This window comes from Lynx rufus, unplaced genomic scaffold, assembly GCF_022079265.1.
Source record: "Lynx rufus isolate CCGP_SWC_20201006 ecotype Redwood Valley unplaced genomic scaffold, mLynRuf1.p SCAF_13, whole genome shotgun sequence".
Lineage (NCBI taxonomy): Eukaryota > Metazoa > Chordata > Mammalia > Carnivora > Felidae > Lynx > Lynx rufus.
In genome coordinates this window covers 24,978,538-24,991,847 of record NW_025814827.1, presented here as the reverse complement: position 1 = coordinate 24,991,847, position 13,310 = coordinate 24,978,538, and the positions used below count along the sequence as shown (strand labels likewise).

Sequence of the window (13,310 nt, the reverse complement as noted above, 5' to 3'; positions counted from 1 at the left end):
AAGAAATTGAATCAGTTATCAAAAATCTCCCAACAAATAAGAGTCCAGGACCAGATGGCCTCCCAGGGGAGTTCTACCAGACGTTGAAAGCAGAGATAATACCTACCCTTCTCAAGCTATTCCAAAAAATAGAAAGGGAAGGAAAACTTCCAGACTCATTCTATGAAGCAGTATTACTTTGATTGCTAAACCAGACAGAGACCCAGTAAAAACAGAGAACTACAGGCCAATATCCCTGATGAATATGGATGCAAAAATTCTCAATAAGATACTAGTAAATCGAATTCAACAGCATATAAAAAGAATTATTCACCATGATCAAGTGGGATTCATTCCTGGGCTGCAGGGCTGGTTCAACATTTGCAAATCAATCAACGTGATACATCACATTAATAAAAGAAAAGATAAGAACCATATGATCCTGTCAATCAATGCAGAAAAGGCATTTGACAAAATTCAGCAACCTTTCTTAGTAAAAACCCTCGAGAAAGTTGGGATAGAAAAAACATACTTAAAGATCATAAAAGCCATTTATGAAAAGCCCACAGCTAACATCATCCTCAATGGGGAAAAACTGAGAGCTTTCCCCCTGAGATCAGGAACACGATAGGGATGTCCACTCTCACTGCTGTTGTTTAACATAGTGTTGGAAGTGCTAGCATCAGCAATGAGACAACAAAGGGAAATCAAAGGCATCAAAATTGGCAAAGATGAAGTCAAGCTTTCACTTTTTGCAGATGACATGATATTCTACATGGAAAACCCGAGAGACCCCACCAAAGTCTGCTAGAACTGATGCATGAATTCAGCCAAGTCGCAGGATACAAAATCAATGTACAGAAATCAGTTGCATTCTTATACACTAATAATGAAGCAACAGAAAGACAAATAAAGAAACTGATCCCATTCACAATTGCACCAAGAAGCGTAAAATAACCTAGGAATAAACCTAACCAAAGATGTAAAAGATCTGTATGCTGAAAACTATAGAAAGCTTGTGAAGGAAATTGAAGAAGCTATAAAGAAATGGAAAAACATTCCGTGCTCATGGGTTGGAAGAATACTGTTAAAATGTCAATACTACCCAAAGCTATCTACACATTCAATGCAATCCCAATCAAAATCGCACCAGCATTCTCAAAGCCAGAACAAGCAATCCTAAAATTTGTATGGAACCACAAAAGGCCCCGAATAGCCAAAGTAATTTTGAAGAAGACGACCAAAGCAGGAGGCATCACAATCCCAGACTTTAGCCTCTACTACAAAGCTGTAATCATCAAGACAGCATGGTATTGGCACAAAAACAGGCACATAGACCAACGGAATAGAATAGAAACCCCAGAACTAGACCCACAAAAGGATGGCCAACTCATCTTTGACAAAGCAGGAAAGAACATTCAATGGAAAAAAGACAGTCTCTTTAACAAATGGTGCTGGGAGAACTGAACAGCAACATGCAGAAGGTTGAAACTAGACCACTTTCTCACACCACTCACAAAAATAAACTCAAAATGGATAAAGGACCTGAATGTGAGACAGGAAACCATCAAAACCCTAGAGGAGAAAACAGGAAAAGACCTCTCTGACCTCAGCCGCAGCAATTTCTTACTTGACACATCCCCAAAGGCAAGGGAATTAAAAGCAAGAAGGAACTCTTGGGACCTCATGAAGATAAAAAGCTTCTGCACAGCAAAGGAAACAATCAACAGAACTAAAAGGCAACCAACGGAATGGGAAAAGATATTTGCAAATGACATATCGGACAAAGGGCTAGTATCCAAAATCTGTAAAGAGCTCACCAAACTTCACACCCAAAAAACAAGTAATCCAGTGAAGAAATGGGCAGAAAACATGAAGAGACACTTCTCTAAAGAAGACATCTGGATGGCCAAGAGGCACATGAAAAGATGCTCAATGTCGCTCCTCATCAGAGAAATACAAATCAGAACCACCCTCAGATATCACCTCACGCCAGTCAGAGGGACCAAAATGAACAAATCAGGAGACTATAGATGCTGGAGAGGATGTGGAGAAGTAGGAACCCTCTTGCACTGTTGGTGGGAATGCAAACTGGTGCAGCCACTCTGGAAAACAGTGTGGAGGTTCCTCAAAAAATTAAAAATTGACCTACCCTATGACCCAGCAGTAGCACTGCTAGGAATTTACCCAAGGGATACAGGAGTGCTGATGCATAGGAGCACTTGTATGCCAATGTTTATAGCAGCACTCTCAACAATAGCCAAATTATGGAAAGAGCCTAAATGTCCATCAACTGATGAATGGATAAAGAAATTGTGGTTTATATACACAATGGAGTACTACGTGGCAATGAGAAAGAATGAAATATGGCCCTTTGTAGCAACGTGGACGGAACTGGAGAGTGTTATGCTAAGTGAAATAAGCCATACAGAGAAAGACAGATACCACATGTTTTCACTCTTAGGTGGATTCTGAGAAACTTAACAGGAACCCATGGGGGAGGGGAAGGGAAAAAAAAAAAAGAGAGAGAGGTTAGAGTGGGAGAGAGCCAAAGCATAAGAGACTGTTAAAAAACTGAGAACAAACTGAGGGCTGATGGGGGGTGGGAGGGAAGGGAGGGTGGGTGATGGGTATTGAAGAGGGCATCTTTTGGGATGAGCACTGGGTGTTTAATGGAAACCAATTTGACAATAAATTTCATATATTTAAAAAAAAGAGGATAAGGCAAAAGATAGAGGGAAAGACCATACAGATAGATTTAACTGTACTGGTCATGTTTAAATTTATAAGTTGGGTGATAATTTCACAGTTATTCATTTATTATGCTTAATGACTTCCATATATCTGACATATAGTCCTTTGTATTTATCGAATATCACATAATGACATTCAAAAGAAAAAGAAAGGGATAGAAAATATACAAAGAATATCATCCAAAATAAAGCTGGCATAGTTTTATCAATATTAGCCTAGATAAATTAGTCTAATATTTCACTTAAAGTGAAAAGCATTTTTACGAATAGAAGATTCTCCGTATGATATAAGGAACAATTCACTAGATTGTTCTAGTGAATTGTGCAATTCACTAGATTGCACTAGATACAAAATTGCACACATAGCTTCAAATTATGGAAATTAAAAATGACAATTACTAGAAAATTTTGACCAAAATCACAATCTTTTAACACACATCCTTCAGTTATTTTGAAAAAGCAAACAAAAACTTATTAAGAGTATATAATATTTGAACAACACAATTAATAAATTATATCTAAATGAAATATGGAACTCTGAACCTAATTTAAAAAATCCTTTCAAGCACACATAAATCTCGGCCACAAGGCAAATATCAACACATGCCAAGAATAAATAACATTTGGACCACATTTCCTAATAAGAATGCAGTTAAGTTAGAAGTTAGCAACAAAACAATGATTAAAAAAATCATGTTTGTGGGGGGCCTGCATGGCTCAGTCAGTTAAGCATCCAACTCTTGATTTCAGTTCAGGTCATGATCTCACAATTCATGAGCTCGAGTCCTACATCGGGCTCTGCGCTGACAGCACTGAGCCTGGTTGGATTCTCTGTCTCTCTTTGCCCCTTGTCCTCTCGTGTTTTCTCTCTTAAATAAACTTAAAAAAAAATCATGTTTGGATGTATCATGTAAATGGATGTCAAAACAAAGTCAGAGTAGCAGGATTTATATCGGACAAACTAGACTTTATTCTTGTATTTTTTTTTTTTTTTATCCTGCTTTGGTAACAGAGTATACTGGCCTCATAGAATGATTGTGAATGTGTTGCCTCTATTCCATTATTTGTAAGATTTTGATGGAAAAATTGTAGTAATTATTGGTTTAGATGTTTGATAGCATTTGTCAATGAAATCTTGTGGTCTTGGGCTTTTCTCTGCTGGCAGATTCTTGATTCCTAATTCAACTTTCATTCATGCTTTTGGTCCAAGATTTCCTACTTCTTTTTTTTTTTTTTTCAACGTTTATTTATTTTTGGGACAGAGAGAGACAGAGCATGAACGGGGGAGGGGCAGAGAGAGAGGGAGACACAGAATCGGAAACAGGCTCCAGGCTCCGAGCCATCAGCCCAGAGCCCGATGCGGGGCTCGAACTCACGGACCGCGAGATCGTGACCTGGCTGAAGTCGGACGCTTAACCGACTGCGCCACCCAGGCGCCCCCAAGATTTCCTACTTCTTGAATTCAAGATTGATGATTCAATCATGGTAACTTGGGCATTATCTGATTTTTTTTTCACTCTAAGTTATCTGATTTGTTAGTATATAATTGTTTATAGTAATCTGTTGTACTATATTTCTGTGGTTCTGCTATATTGTTTTCTCTTCCATTTCTCATTTTGGTGTTTGAGTATTCTCTCTTTTTTTTGTCTTAGTTACAGTAGTTAAAGCATTGCCATTTTCCTTATTTTTTATTGTTTGCAAAACTGGTCATTACTTTCAATGTTATGTTATTGATTATTCTGGTCTATTTTATCTCTGATCTTCCTCTGTTATTTCCCTCCTCTACTAAATTTCAGCTAAGTTTCCTTTTTTTCTAGTTTCTTATGGTGTAACATTCAATTTTTTCTTAATAGAAGCATTTATAGCATAAATTTCACTCTAACATCTGCTTTTGATGCATCCCGTAGGTTTTGGAATATTGTATTTTCTTTTTCTTTTGTTATAGGACATATTTTGATTTGCAGTTTGATTTCTTACTTGGTCCACTGCTTGTGTAGTGTGTTGCTTAATTTTTAAATATTTAATATTTACATTGTAGATATTCCAGCTTTGTTTTATTGTTGATCATTGGTTTTGTACAAAAGACTGTGGTTGGAAAATATACTTGGTATGATTTTAGACTTTTTTTTAAGTTTATTTATTTAGAGAGACAGCATGAGCAGGGGAGGGGCAGAGAGAGAATCTCAAGCAGGCTTTCCGCTGACAGTGCAGAGCCTGATGTAGGGGCTCCATCTCACAAACCAAGAGATCATACCCTGAGCTGAAATCAAGAGTCAGATGCTTGACTGAGCCACCCAGGTGCCAGATGATTTCAGTCCTTCTTAGGTCTGCAATATTTGTTAGGTCTCTTTTTTATGTGATTTAACCAGGGGTTTCTTCTGTATGTACTTGAGGAAAAGGTCTTGGATGGAATGTTTTATATATATCTTTTAGAACCATGTATTCTGAGGTATACTTCAGGTAAGAAATGTTCTTGTTGAAAAAAATAGCTTAGGGTACTTGTTTATCTTGGAGAATGTTCCATGTGCACTCGAGAAGAAAGTATATTCTGTTGCTTTGGGATGCAGAGTTCTAAATATATCTGTCAAGTCCATCTGATCCAGTGTCTCATTCAGGGCCCTTGTTTCTTTATTGACCATGTGTCTAGATGATCTATCCATTTCTGTAAGTGGGGTGTTAAAGTCCCCAGCAATGACCACATTCTTATCAATAAGGTTGCTTCTGTTTATGAGTAATTGTTTTATATATTTGGGGGCTCCGGTATTCGGCGCATAGACATTTATAATTGTTAGCTCTTCCTGATGGATAGACCCTGTAACTATTATATAATGTCCTTCTTCATCTCTTGTTACAGCCTTTAATTTAAAGTCTAGTTTGTCTGATATAAGTATGGCTACTCCAGCTTTCTTCTGGCTTCCAGTAGCATGATAAATAGTTCTCCATCCCCTCACTCTGAATCTAAAGGTGTCCTCAGGTCTAAAATGAGTCTCTTGTAGACAGCAAATAGATGGGTCTTGTTTTTTTATCCATTCTGATACCCTATGTCTTTTGGTTGGCGCATTTAATCCATTTACATTCAGTGTTATTATAGAAAGATACGGGTTTAGAGTCATTGTGATGTCTGTATGTTTTATGCTTGTAGTGATGTCTCTGGTACTTTGTCTCACAGGGTCCCCCTTAGGATCTCTTGTAGGGCTGGTTTAGTGGTGACAAATTCCTTCAGTTTTTGTTTGTTTGGGAAGGCCTTTATCTCTCCTTCTATTCTAAATGACAGACTTGCTGGATAAAGGATTCTTGGCTGCATATCTTTGCTGTCTAGCACCCTGAAAATCTCGTGCCAATTCTTTCTGGCCTGCCAAGTTTCAAAAGAGAGATCAGTCACGAGTCTTATAGGTCTCCCTTTATATGTGAGGGCACGTTTACCCCTTGCTGCTTTCAGAATTTTCTCTTTATCCTTGTATTTTGCCAGTTTCACTATGATATGTCGTGCAGAAGATCGATTCAAGTTACGTCTGAAGGGAGTTCTCTGTGCCTCTTGGATTTCAATGCCTTTTTCCTTCCCCAGTTCAGGGAAGTTCTCAGCTATTATTTCTTCAAGTACCCCTTCAGCACCTTTCCCTCTCTCTTCCTCCTCTGGGATACCAATTATGCGTATATTATTTCTTTTTAGTGTATCACTTAGTTCTCTAATTTTCCCCTCATACTCCTGGATTTTTTTATCTCTCTTTTTCTCAGCTTCCTCTTTTTCCATAACTTTATCTTCTAGTTCACCTATTCTCTCCTCTGCCTCTTCCATCCGAGCCGTGGTGGTTTGCATTTTGTTTTCCATTTCCTTTAAAGCGTTTTTCAGCTCCTCGTGACTGTTCCTTAGTCCCCTGATGTCTGTAGCAAGAGATTCTCTGCTGTCCTGTATGCTGTTTTCCAGCCCAGCGATTAATTTTATGACTATTATTCTAAATTCACTTTCTGTTATATTATTTAAATCCTTTTTGATCAGCTCATTAGCTGTTGTTATTTCCTGGAGATTCTTCTGAGGGGAATTCTTCCGCTTGGTCATTTTGGATAGTCCCTGGTGTGGTGAGGGCCCGCAGGGCACTTCCCCTGTGCTGTGGTGTATAACTGGAGTTGGTGGGCAGGGCCGCAGTCCGACCTGATGTCTGCCCCCAGCCCACCGCTGGGGCCACAGTCAGACTGGTGTGTGCCTTCTCTTCCCCTCTCCTAGGGGCGGGATTCACTGTGGGGTGGCGTGGCCCGTCTGGGCTACTTGCACACTGCCAGGCTTGTGATGCTGGGGATCTGGCGTATTAGCTGGGGTGGGAAGGCAAGGTGCACGGCGGCAGGGGGGGCAGGCTTAGCTCGCTTCTCCTTAGGTGATCCACTTCAGGAGGGGCCCTGTGGCAGCCGGAGGGAGTCAGATCGCTGCCGGAGGTTTGGCTCCGCAGAAGCACAGAGTTGGGTGTTCGCGCGGAGCGAGCAATTTCCCTGGCCGGAGCCGGTTCCCTTTGGGATTTTGGCTGGGGGATGGGCGGGGGAGATGGCGCTGGCTAGCGCCTTTGTTCCCCGCCAAACTGAGCTCTGTCGTCCGGGGGCTCCGCAGCTCACCCTCCCTTTGTCCTCCAGCCTTCCCGCTTTCCGAGCAGAGCTGTTAACTTATGACCTCCCAGACGCTAAGTCGCGCTTGCTGTCGGAACACAGTCCGTCAGGCCCCTCCGCTTTTGCAAGCCGGACTCGGGGGCTCTGCTTGGCCGGCGAGCCGCCCCTCCGCCCCGGCTCCCTCCCGCCAGTCCGTGGAGCGCGCACCGCCTCGCCGCCCTTCCTACCCTCTTCCGTGGGCCTCTCGTCTGCACTTGGGTCCGGTGACTCTGTTCTGCTAATCCTCTGGCGGTTTTCTGGGTTATTTAGGCAGGTTGTAGGTGGAATCTAAGTGATCAGCAGGACGCGCGGTGAGCCCAGCGTCCTCCTACGCCGCCATCTTCCCAGAATCCCAGGGTACTTGTTTAAACTAAAGTATATCAGGGGCACCTGGGGAGCTCAGTTAAGCACCCAACTTTAGCTCAGGTCACCATCTCACAGTTCCTAGGTTCAAGCCCTACATCAGGTTCTGTGCTGACAACTCAGAGTCTGGAAACTGCTTCAGATTCTGTGTCTCCCTCTCTCTCTCTTTCTCTCTGCACCTCCCTCGCTCATTCTCTGTCTCTCAAAAATAAAATAAACCTTAAATTTTTTTTTAAAAATAAAGTGTATCAGAGGGGAAGTGGGGATGGGTGAAACAGGTGAATAAGATTAAGAATATACTCATGATGAGCACTGAGTAATGTTTCGAATTTTTGAATCATATTGTACATCTGTTTATATAAACACAGTATATTTACTATACTGGGGTTGAAATTTAAAAAATTTTAAAAATCATGTATGGAATTTTTTTACTAGTGGATAAAAAAACACTGTGGATAAAAACACTAGTGGATAAAAAAAACACCTCTAACTAGTGGATAAAAAAACACTGTGTGTGTGTGTGTGTGTGTGTGTGTGTGTGTGTGTGTGTGTATTCATTCATCCCCATACATTTGAAGATATAGAAAAGGGACAATTTTATTTTTTAATTCCAGTTAGTTGGGGTGCCTGGGTGGCTCAGTTTGTTGAGCATCTGACTTCAGCTCGGATCATAATCTCATGGTTCACGAGTTCAAGCCCCACGTCGGGCTCTGTGCTGACAGCTCAGAGCCTGGAGCCTGCTTCACATTCTGTGTCTTTCTCTCTCTCTCTGCCCCTCCCCACTCATGCTCTGTCTCTTTCAAAAATAAATACAAACAAATAAATAAATTCAAGTTAGTTAATCTACAGTGTAGTATTAGTTTCAGGTGTACAATTTAGTGATTCACAACACCTGGTGCTCATCACAGCAAGGGCAGTAATTAATCCCCATCACCTATTTCAACCATCTCCCCACCCACCTCCCCCCTGTTAATAATCAATTTGTTCTTTATAGTTAAGAGTCTGTTTCAGGGCTCCTAAGTGGCTCAGTAGGTTATCGGTATGAATCTTGTTTTGGATCAGGTCATAATCTCATGGTTCGTGGGTTAGAGCTCCACATCCCCCCAGTCTGCAGCCTGCTTGGGATTCACTTTCTCTCCCCCTCTTTTTGCCCCTCCCCTGCTCATGCTCTCAAAAATAAACATTTTTTTAAAAGAGTTTGTTTTTTGGTTTGCTTCTTTTTTCTTCCTATAATCATTTGCTTTGCTTCTTAAATTCCACATTTGAGTGAAATCATATGGTATTTGTCTTTCTCTGACTTATTTCACATAATATACTCTAGTTTCTTTTTTTTATTTTTGAGAGAGACAGAGCATAAGTAGGGGAGGGGCAGAGAGAGAAGGAGACACAGAATCACAAGCAGGTTCCAACCTCTGAGCTGTCAGCACAGACCCCGACACTGGGCTTGAACCCATGAACCATGAGATCATGACCTGAGCTGAAGCTGGACACTTAACCAACTGAGCTATCCAGGTGCCCCAACATACTCTAGTTTCATCCATGTCATTGCAAATGGCAAGATTTAATTCTTTTTGATGGCTGAGTAATATTCCATTGTGTGTGTATGTGTGTGTGTGTGTGTATATATATATATATATATATATATATATATATATAATATTTTCTTTCTCCATTCACTAGTCAGTGGACATTTGGACTCTTTCCATAATTTTACTATTGTAAATAATGCTGCTATCAACATCAAGGGTGTATGTATCCCTTTCAATTAGCATTTTTATGTTAGTATTTTTACATTCTTTGAGTAAATACATAGTAGCGCAATTGCTGAGTCATAGGGTAGTTCTATTTTTTTTTTTAATTTTTAAAAAATTTTTATTTTTTGAGGAAGAGTGAAAGTGCACATGACCAGGGGAGGGGCAAAGGAAGGGAGAGAGAGAATGATGAAGACAAACTCCATACCTTTTATGACAAGTTAATGGCCACAGAAGGTGCTGCTGATTCTCTGGGTGAAGAATGGAAGGGTATGTGGTCCAAATCAGTGGTGGAAATGACAAAGAGACCTTCTCCATGAAGCAGGGTGTCTTGACCCATGGCTATGTCTGCCTGCTGCTGAGTAAGGGGCATTCCTGCTACCGACCAAGGAGGACTGGGGGGAAGAAGCGCACATCTGTTCGGGGTTGCACTGTGGCTGCCAATATCAGTGTTCTCAACTTGATCATTGTGGAAAAGGGGGAGAAGGATATTCCTGGACTCACTGGTACTACTGTGCCTCATCACCTGGGGCCCAAAAGAGCTCGCAGAATCTGCAAACTTTTCAATCTCTTTAAAGATGACGACGTCCGCCAGTATGCTATAAGGAAGGCCCTAAACAAAGATAAGAAACCAAGAACCAAAGCACCCAAGATTCAACGTCTTGTTATTCCACGTGTCCTCCAACACAAACATCGGCGTACTGCTTTGAAGAAACACGATACTAAGAAAAATAAGGAAGAGGCTGCAGAAAATGCTAAACTTTTGGCCAAGAGAATGAAGGAGGCCAAAGTAAAACGCCAGGAACAGATTGCCAAGAGACAGAGGCTGTCCTCTCTGAGAGCTTCTACCTCTGAGTCTGAGTCCAGTCAAAAGGAGATTTTTCTAAGAGTAACAAATAAGAGCAGACATCAAAAACAAAATAAAACGAGTTGGGCACTTAACCGACTGAGCCACCCGGTGTCCCTAATTTTTTGAGGAAACTTCACACAGTTTTCACAGGAGCAGCACCAAGTTTGCATTCCCACCAGTAGTGGTAAATGGCTAGTTTTATTTTTTTTTAATTTTTTTTTCTATCGCTAAGCATACTTTGTTTTTTTTTATTTTTTTAAATATGAAATTTATTGTCAAATTGGTTTCCATACAACACCCATTGGTGCCCTCTCAATACCCATCACCCACTTTCCCCTCCCTCCCACCCCCCATCAACCTTCAGTGTGTTCTGTTTTTAAGAGTCTCTTATGGTTTGTCTCCCTCCCTCTCTTTTTTTTCCTTCCCCTCCCATGGTCTTCTGTTAAGTTTCTCAGGATCCACATAAGAGTGAAAACATATGGTATCTGTCCTTCTCTGTATGACTTATTTCACTTAGCATAACACTCTCCAGTTCCATCCACGTTGCTACAAAAGGCCACATTTCATTCTTTCTCATTGCCAAGTAGTATTCCATTGTGTATATAAACCACAACTTATTTACCCATTCATCAGTTGATGGACATTTAGGCCCTTTCCATCATTTGGCTATTGTTGAAAGTGCTGCTATAAACATTGGGGTACAAATGCCCCTATGCATCAGCACTCCTGTATCCCTTGGGTAAATTCCTAGCAGTGCTATTGCTGGGTAGTAGGGTAGATCTATTTTTAATTTTTTGAGGAACCTCCACACTGTTTTCCAGAGTGGCCTCACCAGTTTGCATTCCCACCAACAGTTCAAGAGGATTCCCATTTCTCCACATCCTCTCCAGCATCTATAGTCTCCTGATTTGTTCATTTTGGCCCCTCTGACTAGTGTGAGGTGATACCTGAGTGTGGTTTTGATTTGTATTTCCCTGATGAGGAGTGACATTGAGCATCTTTTCATGTGCCTGTTGGAAAATGGCCAGTTTTAAACAGAACTTTAAATATCGTGTTAAGGTTAAAAAAAAAAAAAAAGCTTTTAGAAGACTCTAGGTAAATGTCTTTGTGATCTTTGGGTAATTCGTGGCATTTTCACACAATAGAATACTATACAGCAATGAGAACCAACAACTACAGTGCACAAAATATGAATGAATTCTGCAGAATTTTTAGTGGAAAGAGCCAGACACAAAAAGCGTACCTGCTGTATTATCTTGTTTGTTTTTACATTTTTTTTAAATCTTTATTTTTGACAGAGAAAACGCGACTGGGGGAGGAACACACAGAGAGGGAGAAGACACAGAATCAGAAGCAGGCTCCAGGCTCCGAGCTGTCAGTGCAAAGCCTGATGTGGGGCTGGAACTCAACGACGTGCCAGATTATGACCTGAGCCGAAGTTGGACACTCAGGTGACTGAGCTATCCAGGTGCCCCTACGGTATTTTATTCTTAGCATTGGTGGAGGATAATGTGAATGCTTATTATATTGTCCCTTCTGTGCCTGAAATATTTCAAAATCTCAAAAATAGTCTTTCTAAAAACTTCAAGAGGGTTGAAGGAAGTAAACACTGTTAGCATGTTTGCTACTTTCAAATATTGGGAGGGACATCATGTATAAGAAAGAAAAAGACTTGGGACAAATGGAAGAATTTATGAGGAGGAAGGCAGACTTTTATGAACTATCAGAGGCAACATGAAATAGTGGCAAGATCAGAACTGTCTGGAGCCAGCCCGCCTGGCTTTAGATCTTGGCTCTGTCCTCTTAGGCTGTATGATTGGGGCAGTTTATTTAACCCCACTGTTCTGTTTCCCATCCTGTAAAAGGGGGATAATAATAGTCCTTACCTCACAGGGCTATAGAAGGACTAAAGGATATTTGCAAAGTGTTGAGAACAGTGCCAGGTACTTAACAGGCACTATACATTTGTAAAGTAAGTCAAAACAAATCTGACAGATAAAGAGCCTGCCTTGCAAAGCAGTAAGCTCTTCAAGGGCTTGTGCAAAGGCTGGGAAAATCTCAATTAAGGATGATGTAGGGGCGCCTGGGTGGTGCAGTCGGTTAAGCGTCCGACTTCAGCCAGGTCACGATCTCGCGGTCCGTGAGTTCGAGCCCTGCGTCGGGCTCTGGGCTGATGGCTCAGAGCCTGGAGCCTGTTTCCGATTCTGTGTCTCCCTCTCTCTCTGCCCCTCCCCCGTTCATGCTCTGTCTCTCTCTGTCCCAAAAAAATAAATAAACGTTGAAAAAAAAATTAAAAAAAAAAAAGGATGATGTAGAGGTATCCATTTCTGGTCTAGAGAAGTACTTCTCAAACTTCCATAGGCATTTGAATCACATAGGGATCTTGCTAAAATGCATGTTCTGAATCACTAAGTCTGGGGTGAGCCTGAGATTCTTTATATCTGAAAGTCATGCTAATGCTGCAGGGCTTCCGAGAACAACAGCTTTAGGAACAGAGCTCTAAATGGCCTTTCCCTGTGGCCATACATCATAGTTACAAAGATGCTTAGTTCTTACTTCTGATCAGTCATCAATTTCCAGAAATTCTAAATATATTTGTCTTTCAAAAGCAACTTTTGGCCCCTCAGTTAACAATTTGTATTTTTCTTTAAATGTTTATTTGGGAGGGTGGTTGTGGATAGGGGCAGAGAGAGAAGGAGACAGAAGATCTGAAGCAGGCTCCAGGCTCTGCACTGACAGCAGTGAGCCTGACACAGGCTTCGAACTCCCGAACCATGAGATAATGACCCGAGCTAAAGTCAGACGCTCAACTGACTGAGCCACCCAGGAACCCCTTAACTAATAGTAATTTAAACACTAGAAGGCCTACCAATTTATAGGAGGTTTGGGGCAAATCTTTTCATACAAATTTGTATCTTCTCATAATGTTGATAATTATATACTCTTTTACAAATTCAGCTTTCTGACTTTGGATTTTCATAA

General features: G+C 41.0%; 1 protein-coding gene across 1 annotated transcript in view; it reads right to left on the bottom strand.

The window, feature by feature from the left end:
- The window catches only part of USP50 (ubiquitin specific peptidase 50), a 43,591-nt gene that overhangs the window by 16,340 nt on the left and 13,941 nt on the right, over positions 1 to 13,310 (bottom strand). The window lies entirely within an intron of this gene.